The following is an 8947-nucleotide window of genomic DNA, read 5'->3' on the forward strand; positions in this document are numbered from 1 at the left end:
TGATGAGATGGCTTGCACTGGTTTGTCTGGTTTTTCTGAGTTAACTACAGGAAAACGAGGGAAGTTGTGGACTTGGCGTCAGAAAAGCTGAAAGACGTCTTCGTTGCGCCGTGGTTTCTGAGGTTGATCAGGGAGTTTAGGAAAAGCGTTTTCCATAAGTATAGATTGGGTTTTTAGCCGGGATGCCGACCACCCACCATGGAGCTCAACAGGGGGAGTTCTCGCTAGAGAAACCCTGACAGCGCCAACCGTGCATCGCCGTCATAACCAAAGCCGCCGGAAAATTCGGAAGTGAGGAGTCGGGCAGACAGGAAATATGAAAAAGGCGGGAGAGAAAGATGGAAGATCGGAGAGGAGCACAAGAAAAGGGAACTGCTGATTTCCCCCAGGTGGGTCAGCCTGGAGGTGCCGTCTGTGTGAAGCAGAGGCCAAAGAGGTGTGTTGCCTCCACCGGGGTGTATTAAAGGTCCGAAAATCCGGCATCGGCTCAACCCCCAGGATCCCACTTCGCCGCGCACGGCTACACGCGGGAGGGGCCGACCCTCGTGTGCTCGGGTACGTGGTGTCGCAACACACCAAACGCCTGCTTCCGCAGACGCCCCTGCGGGACAGTTAGCTGTTTTTCCATTGATTATTCCTATCCATTTCTCTCTACTGGTTGACAGAATCAGCCTCTGGAACTATTATTCCACAGTTGGAGAAAGAAATTGTTCAGGCTCCATAGGTGTTTTAACTGCCTCGTGTGCTGAATGTTTGCTGCGGTTAGCTCGAGCGCTAAAGCTGCTAAATGCATCTTTAAACATACGTAGGAATGCAGCGTTTAAGAAGCAAGCAGGAAAAGGAATAAATTGCGCTTGTTATCTGGCTGTTTACGACAAGTGTGCTCTTCCTTAACGAACAAACAATGGCATGCTCTGCGTGGCCATGTTTGTGCTTTCCTATGTCACAGTTTCAGTAATTTGACAAAGGCCTCCAAGTGACTAAATATGCATTTATTATACGTAGCTGTAGGCGTACTCAAGGATTGCTGAAAGATCGGGCATGCATTCTTTCTGGCAACTATCTGGGGTAAAAAATCTGTTCGCTTTCGGCCAATATTCAAAATCCCTGAGGAACGTGCTAGTTTTGTTACAAGTGTCGTGACGAGGATCGTAAAAGTACGAAGAAAAAATTCTCCAGCCATGGTACTCGGTCCGAAATAAGCATGATGACTTCGCTAGAAAGAACAGAAAAACAAAGGATGAAGGCAGTATAGGAACATGCGACAAAGCAAAAATGCATGACATTTTTTTCATGGTCTACCTTTGCGGGCTTATCTTGAATAAGTTAGTTTGCTTTTTGTGTCAATCAAACTAATCGAACTGTGAGGTGGTTTTCCCGTACTAACGAGATTTTGCAGCTGTTGAACGTGCGAATAAAAATAAACCATAAAGGTTTAGTTAATGGCTTCCACATATTTTGTAATAATGCTACATGGACTCGGTATCTTGGTTACCTTCGAGAGCTAGATAATAATAACATGGTTTCGTTTGTAGAAACGAAATTCACTCTACCGTCGCGACATTCTGTGAAGGCTAGAGGTTGTACTTTTCGGCGCAAAAAAGAGTGTGGTAACCGACCCGCTAAGACCGACGCGCAAGGCTGAATTTTAAACGCTAAACCCTCAAAAGCGAAGAAAAAATATGGAGGACGCTTAAGCTTCTTGTTTAAGAGTGTAGCGCAACAGCACTCAGATCCCTGACTGCTTCTAACCCTTCCCTGAAACTGCAGCTTGTGTCATCTTCATCATCATCAGCCTGGTTACGCCCACTGCAGGGAAAGGCCTCTCCCATACTTCCCCAACTACTCCGATCATGTACTAATTGTGGCCATGTTGTCCCTACAAATTTCTTAATCTCATCCGGCCATCCTAACTTTCTGCCGCCCACTGCTACGCTTCCCCTCCCTTGGAATCCAGTCCGTAACCCTTAATGACAATCGGTTATCAGCTTATGTAACCGTAATATTTACCGGGAAACGCTGGCGGCGAACGCCATGCACGAAGCTAGAATTACGGTAGAAAGGAAGCTAGTGCACAGCCGCGCGGCAAAATTACATAATTTTCAGGTTGCTGCTAGTGTCTCGCACTTTTAATATTTCAGTCTGAGAAGCTTCAACACAAAAGGCATGCGCTGTCGCTGTTTTCTTTCAGAACCTTTGTTTGGTGGTGCTCTGGTGTGGCAATAAAACCCACATTAAAAGCATGCCATGTAGCAAGGCGTGACATATACACATACGTAAATTAACGCGGGAAGTTTCGCTGACAGGGATGCCAGCGCCGGACGCCGATACCGTATTTTCTGCGACGCCTTCAAGCGACTTCTTTTTCTGAATACCATCACTCATACTGGTCAGGTCGATCTAGGCTATGGCACTGCGAGAAAACTGGCTTAAGGGTCCAGTATCTTGCTTGGCGATTTTCATTCGCCATTCCAGTTCTGGGTTAGATTTGTTCATATTCATTTTAAGCAGTAACGACATGCGCGAAGATGCACGAAAATTTCGCATTTGCCTAATGTCTTGCCTGAAGTCGCCCCTGTGGTCACGAAGTTCGGGCGTAGCTTTTTTCTTTTTTTGCTCTAGTACTCACATATGTTAATTTGTCTTCTGACAGTAAAAAGTTCGAGGAGTCATGTGGTACCATGGAAACTGAAGCAATTGGATATGGCGGCTAGCATTTGTTACTGCATCTGCTGGCTTCCCACTTACACTGGTAAATTCAATACATGCGAGTATCTAAGGCAATAGACTTATATTAGCGCCAAGAAATCGCTATTCGAGGATCTGAGCCTTTCGCACCGAGCGTACCAATCTTGTATTCCTCGCCGACTGAGATAGCATGTGTGTCGTCAAGTAGGGTTACTTGTCGGTATGCGACCGTGAAATGCTGGCGTAGCGCGAACAAGAATAAAGCGCGAACGTCAACAGCACCATGACTGCGTGTTCACGCCCTCTTCGCATTTCCTTGTAGTGGCTTCCCTACGCTACTATTTCAAGTCAGCACATATGATAAGCTACAGACATTTGCACAGGCTTTTGGATGAGAAGACATGCGAAATTTCGTAAGTAGGGTCTCCCACATACTTTTGTTGTCCTAACCACAACGGCTGACGTCGCGCTTGGGGCCCGCATTCGGAAAGCTCAGATGAAACGAGGAACCCATGGGAGGGTGACAAAAGTGTTTTCACATACGCCCTAATATTTTTAATTAATATGTAAAGTCCGCCATCTTGTGGACTTGCTACGAAACATGGGCAAGCATGCTTGTCAAATTCGCCATATCCCCTATTGTACAGCACACAAACCGTGGTCGCAGAAATATAAAGGAAAACTCGCATAAATAAGATTAACCCGCGAGAAGCTGTTGATATACCCACTCACGTGCGCAGGTTTCCAGACATTGTTTGCGTGACCTGAAGCTGTTATTGTTTCCATGAGATATTGACCACAGGAACCTGACGCATTTATCTGTATCTTGGTGGTAACCATAACGGAATTCAGCTGTGTCACTGTAGACAGACCCTTCTTCCTTAATTGCTTTTATAGGCAGCACACACGGGTTTTTAACAAATTCTGAAAAAGAGCCATTATAAGGATGCTAAGTAGGTAACAACGGAGAGAGAACACAGACCGCCAGAGAAAATGCTGCTTGAGTTCGATGTGTAACATTTAGATTTGCTCGATGGAAATGACCGGAATTGCACCTTAGCTAAAGCATTCGAACGAGATGAGTTGGAACTCGGCAAAAGCATGAATCCCGCTTCCATGCATAGGTAGAACCTATACGGCTGGTGATGTTGAAATAATGTTGCAATTTGCCTGGGCATGAAGGCTGGCTCAAGGTTTCAGAGTTTTAACATGACAGATTGATCGTCCGCTGCCCGGAAAATAATACGTTGTTGTCGTGTTACGGTTTTCAAATTCGTATGGGAAGGAAATCTTTAAAATGTACATTTCAAAATGCTCGAATGTATTTCTACGTAGTAACTTTATGACCCCTTCAACAGCGCTCATTATTTTTGTTATGTGACGAACGCTTTTGCAAGTCAAATAATTTGTGCTGAATTTTGATAAAAAAATCCGGCCTACCAGATCATTAGGTTAAGGAAGCTCATGTTGTCAACGTGTCTTTACGCGCAGAAAAAAAAGGTAGTTTCATCCGAAGGACGAAGCATTGAAAATGACAAACGTAGGAAGCTGAGTAAACTTCCGGTTGAACTCGGTGAAAGACGGAAGTCCTTCTGGGCGAGTTGGGGAAGAGGTAGGGGTGGAGTCTCTGCGTACGGCATTAGATCTCGTCACTCCTCGCGTGGGGAGCGCGTTAGTGTCGGAGCGTTGGAGCCTTGGAGTCCTAAATTTGTGGACTGCACTATCTTCGGGATCGGCACGCATTTTTTAGACTGCACTATTTTCGGCATTTGCCCACACTTTGATGTTTATGATGACGCGTTAAGTAATTTTAAATGCTTTCAAACGTTTGACATGCCAAAGCTGCAATGTCATTAAGAGGCACGCTACTTTTCTTGGGGGGGGGGGGGAGTACCGGGCACATGGTGGTTAAAATATGGGCTTCTCGGCTATCTGTTCGTATCCGGCCGTCGGATAATTTTATTGATCTATTTATCTAGAAAAGTGGCAGTTTCGCCGTAAGGGCTAAGTACTGACTGCGATAGCAAGGCTCAGAGTCATGCTCGGGCTCCTCGGTCGATGTTAAATGTATAGAAAAGATCGCGGTGCGTCCTGTCGTCTTTACGGTTCTTTTTCTTTCTTTACCCCGCACTGCGGCAGCGGACGCGTGGACGCGAGCGCCATCTGGTCGCCTTGATGTTTCCTTACCTTCACATTCTTCGTAACACTCGTTGATAGTATTGAAGGAATTTCCGATGCGGTGGCAACGTGCGAGGTAGTATTCGCAGGTCAGACTTTGTGGATTGAAGCGCACCTTTATTTCCTCTCGATGGAGGCACCTCCTTTCAGTTTTGTTATGTGTGATGATGCGATGATGATGTGTGCAAAAGCCGTTAATATGGTCTGAAAGAAAGAGTTCTTAAGGCAGGATTCAAGCCACATTTCTTCCGGCTGTATAAAACCTGGATAGAGCGTATCTATACACTTGCCCGATTTGTCACCTGGAGCATGAAAACACATTGATGACAAAAATGCTCCACGATCAAGTGTAACCCGTGCACCGTGGCGGAAAAAGTTTTATCACACACTAGCCTTCTCTCGGAGACTTTTTTCCAGGTCATAACGCGAGAAAATACAACTGTAACTGTAAAAATGTGGGCGCTTAATATACCTCTCGTACAGTACGTGCCAACCTTCTTTACGCCTTTTCAGTTAGGTTATCAAATGCAAGAGACAACAAGTTTAACACCAACAGATGCGAACTGTGGACGCGACTGCGTAAGAGCGCAACAGATGACCTTAGGTTATCGGAGTGTATGAAATCTTCTTTATTGTTATCTATGAAATTAGACCAATACATCTTAGTGTTAGATTAGCAACGTGTGACACTTGCAAATGAAAATAAAGTTACAGTTCAGCAAAAGTTCATTTCAAAACACGTCTCCTACCATGCACGCTATTGTCGGGCACGGAAATGAAGGAGCCCGGGGAGACTCAAAGATCGTCGTTTCAGTGACCTTTCTTGAAGGCGGAAACGTCTAGCTGTACTGCACCTTTTGCAAACACCCTTTATTTATCCGTTCTAGTAATTCGGTTGCTGGCACGTAGATACGGTTCTTAAATACAGTGCATTTGGGCGTTGAAATGTACCAGTTCCTCATCAGAAGACAATTGCAACCTCAGGGTTAAGAATAAATGTATTTCAGTTTTCTACCTGCTTTTGGCACTTATATACCATTGGATGTTTTTTTGGCTTAAACGAAGGAGTCCGACATAGAGATGCAAGAATTCTCATAGAAGGGTGCATCGTAGTTCAAGCAACCTGCAAAAATTCGCCTACGCTTACGGTACCCTCTAATCCGAAATTTGAGTGCTGCTGTATACGTGTTTTCATTTCGCGATATATTGGATAGCGGGGACAATCTGTCTCGTGCGGCAAGTTGCAAACGGAGCGTAGTCTAGCGTGATCACCTCGCTAATCCGAAGATAACCAGACGCAGTGACGCGAGGCACAGCAGCCGCCGCAGACAAATATCGTGGACGACGCGCCCTATTCTGGCGCCATCTCGTAGCCATCGTTGCCACAAGGCCCCTCTCGCTCCGCACTGCGCTTTTGTTCTCCCGCTTTCGCCATACTCTCCTCCTCCGCTTTCCTCCTCGCGTTCTCTTCGCTCTCGCCGCCTTTCATCAGCCGCTGCGCTCAGCGTTCGCTCGGTTACGCCGACGCTGTCCGCAGGAACGGGTACCTAAGAGTTGCGCTCGAAATTGTGCTGCCCTTGTGTTCAGTTGGCCAATGCATTGCGCATTTGAATGCAGCGTCGTAATAAAATTAAAAGAAGGTATAGAGGAGATATCGGTGGGTTATTGGTTGGTCACCGCCTTGCCGAATGCAGCGGCAATTATGGGCACAAGCATGAACGCCAAAAGAGGAAAATAACCGCGTCCTTGGCTCTCTCTCTTGGTGTTAATTACAAAAGCAAGCCGTACTGAATACAGCGCCCTAGTTTCTCGCACTAATGTGTTCTGCAAGAGAGCAACCAGAATACACTCGTATAAAAATGTGTCTAAATGACGTGCGTTCGGGTCTCTTTTGCAGGGGGTGCTGCGAAGGAATTGCCCCTACAGGCACACATTTCGCGTTTCTTACCTTCCGAATCATTTTTGTTGACCCTAAATGTTTCAATCTCAAGGTAGAACGCACAGAGTGCATAAATGTCTTCTCATGGTTGTCGGAAGCGCCCATTTACTACTTTTGGAATGTGTGTCAAATACGTTTCGAGTCATGTTTACATAAACCTCGAGCTGTGCACTTCAGAATCGGGGAGTCCTTGTGAATACTTGTTCTAGATGAGCACATTTACCGACAAGTGATCACGAACACTGGTGCCCTTGCCAGGCTGCGTAAAACAGAGAAATACAAATTGAAACAATGCCTCGAGCATTAGAAAAAAAAAGTGAAGCGACCTCTTTACGCTGCAGCGCTGAATGTTATAACGCTTTAACTTACCTGCGGTGGTAATCAGTAAAGCCAGCAGAAATAGACCCATCTTCTAACCGCACGGCTTTCACGTTCGTTTCATGAAAATGGAAGCCATGGTTTTACGGCTGCATTTAAAGAATGCACTGTAGAGCCCTTTCTCCCAGAAGGCAGGCATCGGCAGCCTTTTAGTACAAGCCAGTGACACTCCACTGGACTGACTTCTTATAAAAAAAAGATTTGCCCTGCCTGCGGAATTCATATCAACGGAAAAATAACCGAGAACATGCTATGCATGTGAACGCGGGTGCAGGGATATGCAAGTGGCCGATGAACCATGCAGGAAGGACAGCTCACAACCCGGAGAAAAAAGAACGCGGCGCTGACAGGCTCTCTTTTATCACCTTGCCATTTCCTACCATTTGCAACCAAAGGCTTCATTCCTCTTTTGACTAAGAAATGACTACAGGCATACAGCGGCTGCTTAACAAGAATGAGTCCTATCTTCTTGTTGAAGCAATGGAATCTATAAAATAGACGTACGTTAAGGAAATACGAGCAATAACGTCGAGCAGGAAGTTTGGAAGTATGATTATCGAAGTCTAGCAATAGTCACCCACAGAAAGTTAGAGACGTTAAATCGCCACGTCCTATGAGTGATGATGGGACTTTCACCTCTTGCACCACTTGAATATCGGTACTGCGGGACAAATGTGAATATACTCGAACAACGGCCACCCCGTTGTATGAGGCTGTAATGTAATGTCTTACCAGCAGTACAGCTGGCCGCCCGATACTTGCGGACGTGTATTACGACGCTGTAGATGTGGCCGACCACCTTCTTTCCCATCCACTTGATGGGAAATTCCGAATGTGTGTATAACCGCTTGCAACCACGCAGGGGCGTAAGGCTCTGATGGAGCTTCAGCCCCCTCCGTAAATTTTTTATCCTGCCATGCACAGCCAACCAAAATACTCCCGGCACCGGAAATCATTCTTGATTTTGTCTAGAATGTCCTTTTCACGCTCAAAAAGACAAATCAGCGCGAACATTGTGAAATCGAGTTGGATGTTGTGGCAACGCCCATGCAACTGCATTAAAATAACTTAAGGAGCCCCATCCGAGCACAAAGCTTCCAGGGCGTTCTGATGGCGAGCGGGCGAGCGGGTTCATCGCGGCATCTCGCGGAAGCCGTGGAATCTATGCAGCGCATGGATTCGAATTTCGAATCTTTATGGGCATAAAGTTCTCACAAATTTTTGATGCGAAAGGTGCATTGACATTCCCAAAAGTCGTGGTTTAGACTTTCAGTTCCGGAATCTTGTGGTTTTATTGTTCTTGTAAACACTTGGCGCCAAAGGTGCATTGACTTTTCGAAAGTCGTACATCGGACCCTACAACGAGACAAGTGAAATACAGGCACTGTCAGACAAGTTTACAAAGCGCGCAGCGAGGTCCGATGAGGCGAAGCGTTGTGTTGGTTTATTTGTGCCCTCATGTCCCACAAAAAATATTCACATTGTTTTTCACTTGCGCCAGAGCATCCATGTCAACACAACAAGGCCAGCACGTTCTTATTTATTTTTTCTGCTTTAACTTGGTATTCGTGTTCTGCAGGGGCGTCTGCGTCAGCAGGTGTTTACTTTGTTGCGACACCACGTACCCGAGCGCACGAGGGTTCGACCCTCCCGTGTTTAACCGTGCGTGTTTTAGCCGTGTCCGGGGAAAAGGGGATCCTTGGGGTTGAGCTGATGCCAGATGTTTGGATCTTTAAGGCCCCTCGGCGGAATTAACACACCCCT

General features: G+C 46.2%; 1 long non-coding RNA gene across 1 annotated transcript; it reads right to left on the reverse strand.

Moving 5' to 3' along the window:
• Positions 1-1007: 1007 nt before the first annotated feature.
• LOC142587135 (uncharacterized) lies at positions 1008-7392 on the reverse strand. Its single transcript, XR_012829365.1, has 4 exons — positions 7175-7392; positions 4876-5070; positions 3421-3612; positions 1008-1216 (listed from the first exon to the last, which is right to left on the reverse strand). It is a non-coding gene; the product is annotated as an uncharacterized LOC142587135 (long non-coding RNA).
• Positions 7393-8947: the final 1555 nt, after the last annotated feature.

This window comes from Dermacentor variabilis, chromosome 7, assembly GCF_050947875.1.
Source record: "Dermacentor variabilis isolate Ectoservices chromosome 7, ASM5094787v1, whole genome shotgun sequence".
NCBI lineage: Eukaryota > Metazoa > Arthropoda > Arachnida > Ixodida > Ixodidae > Dermacentor > Dermacentor variabilis.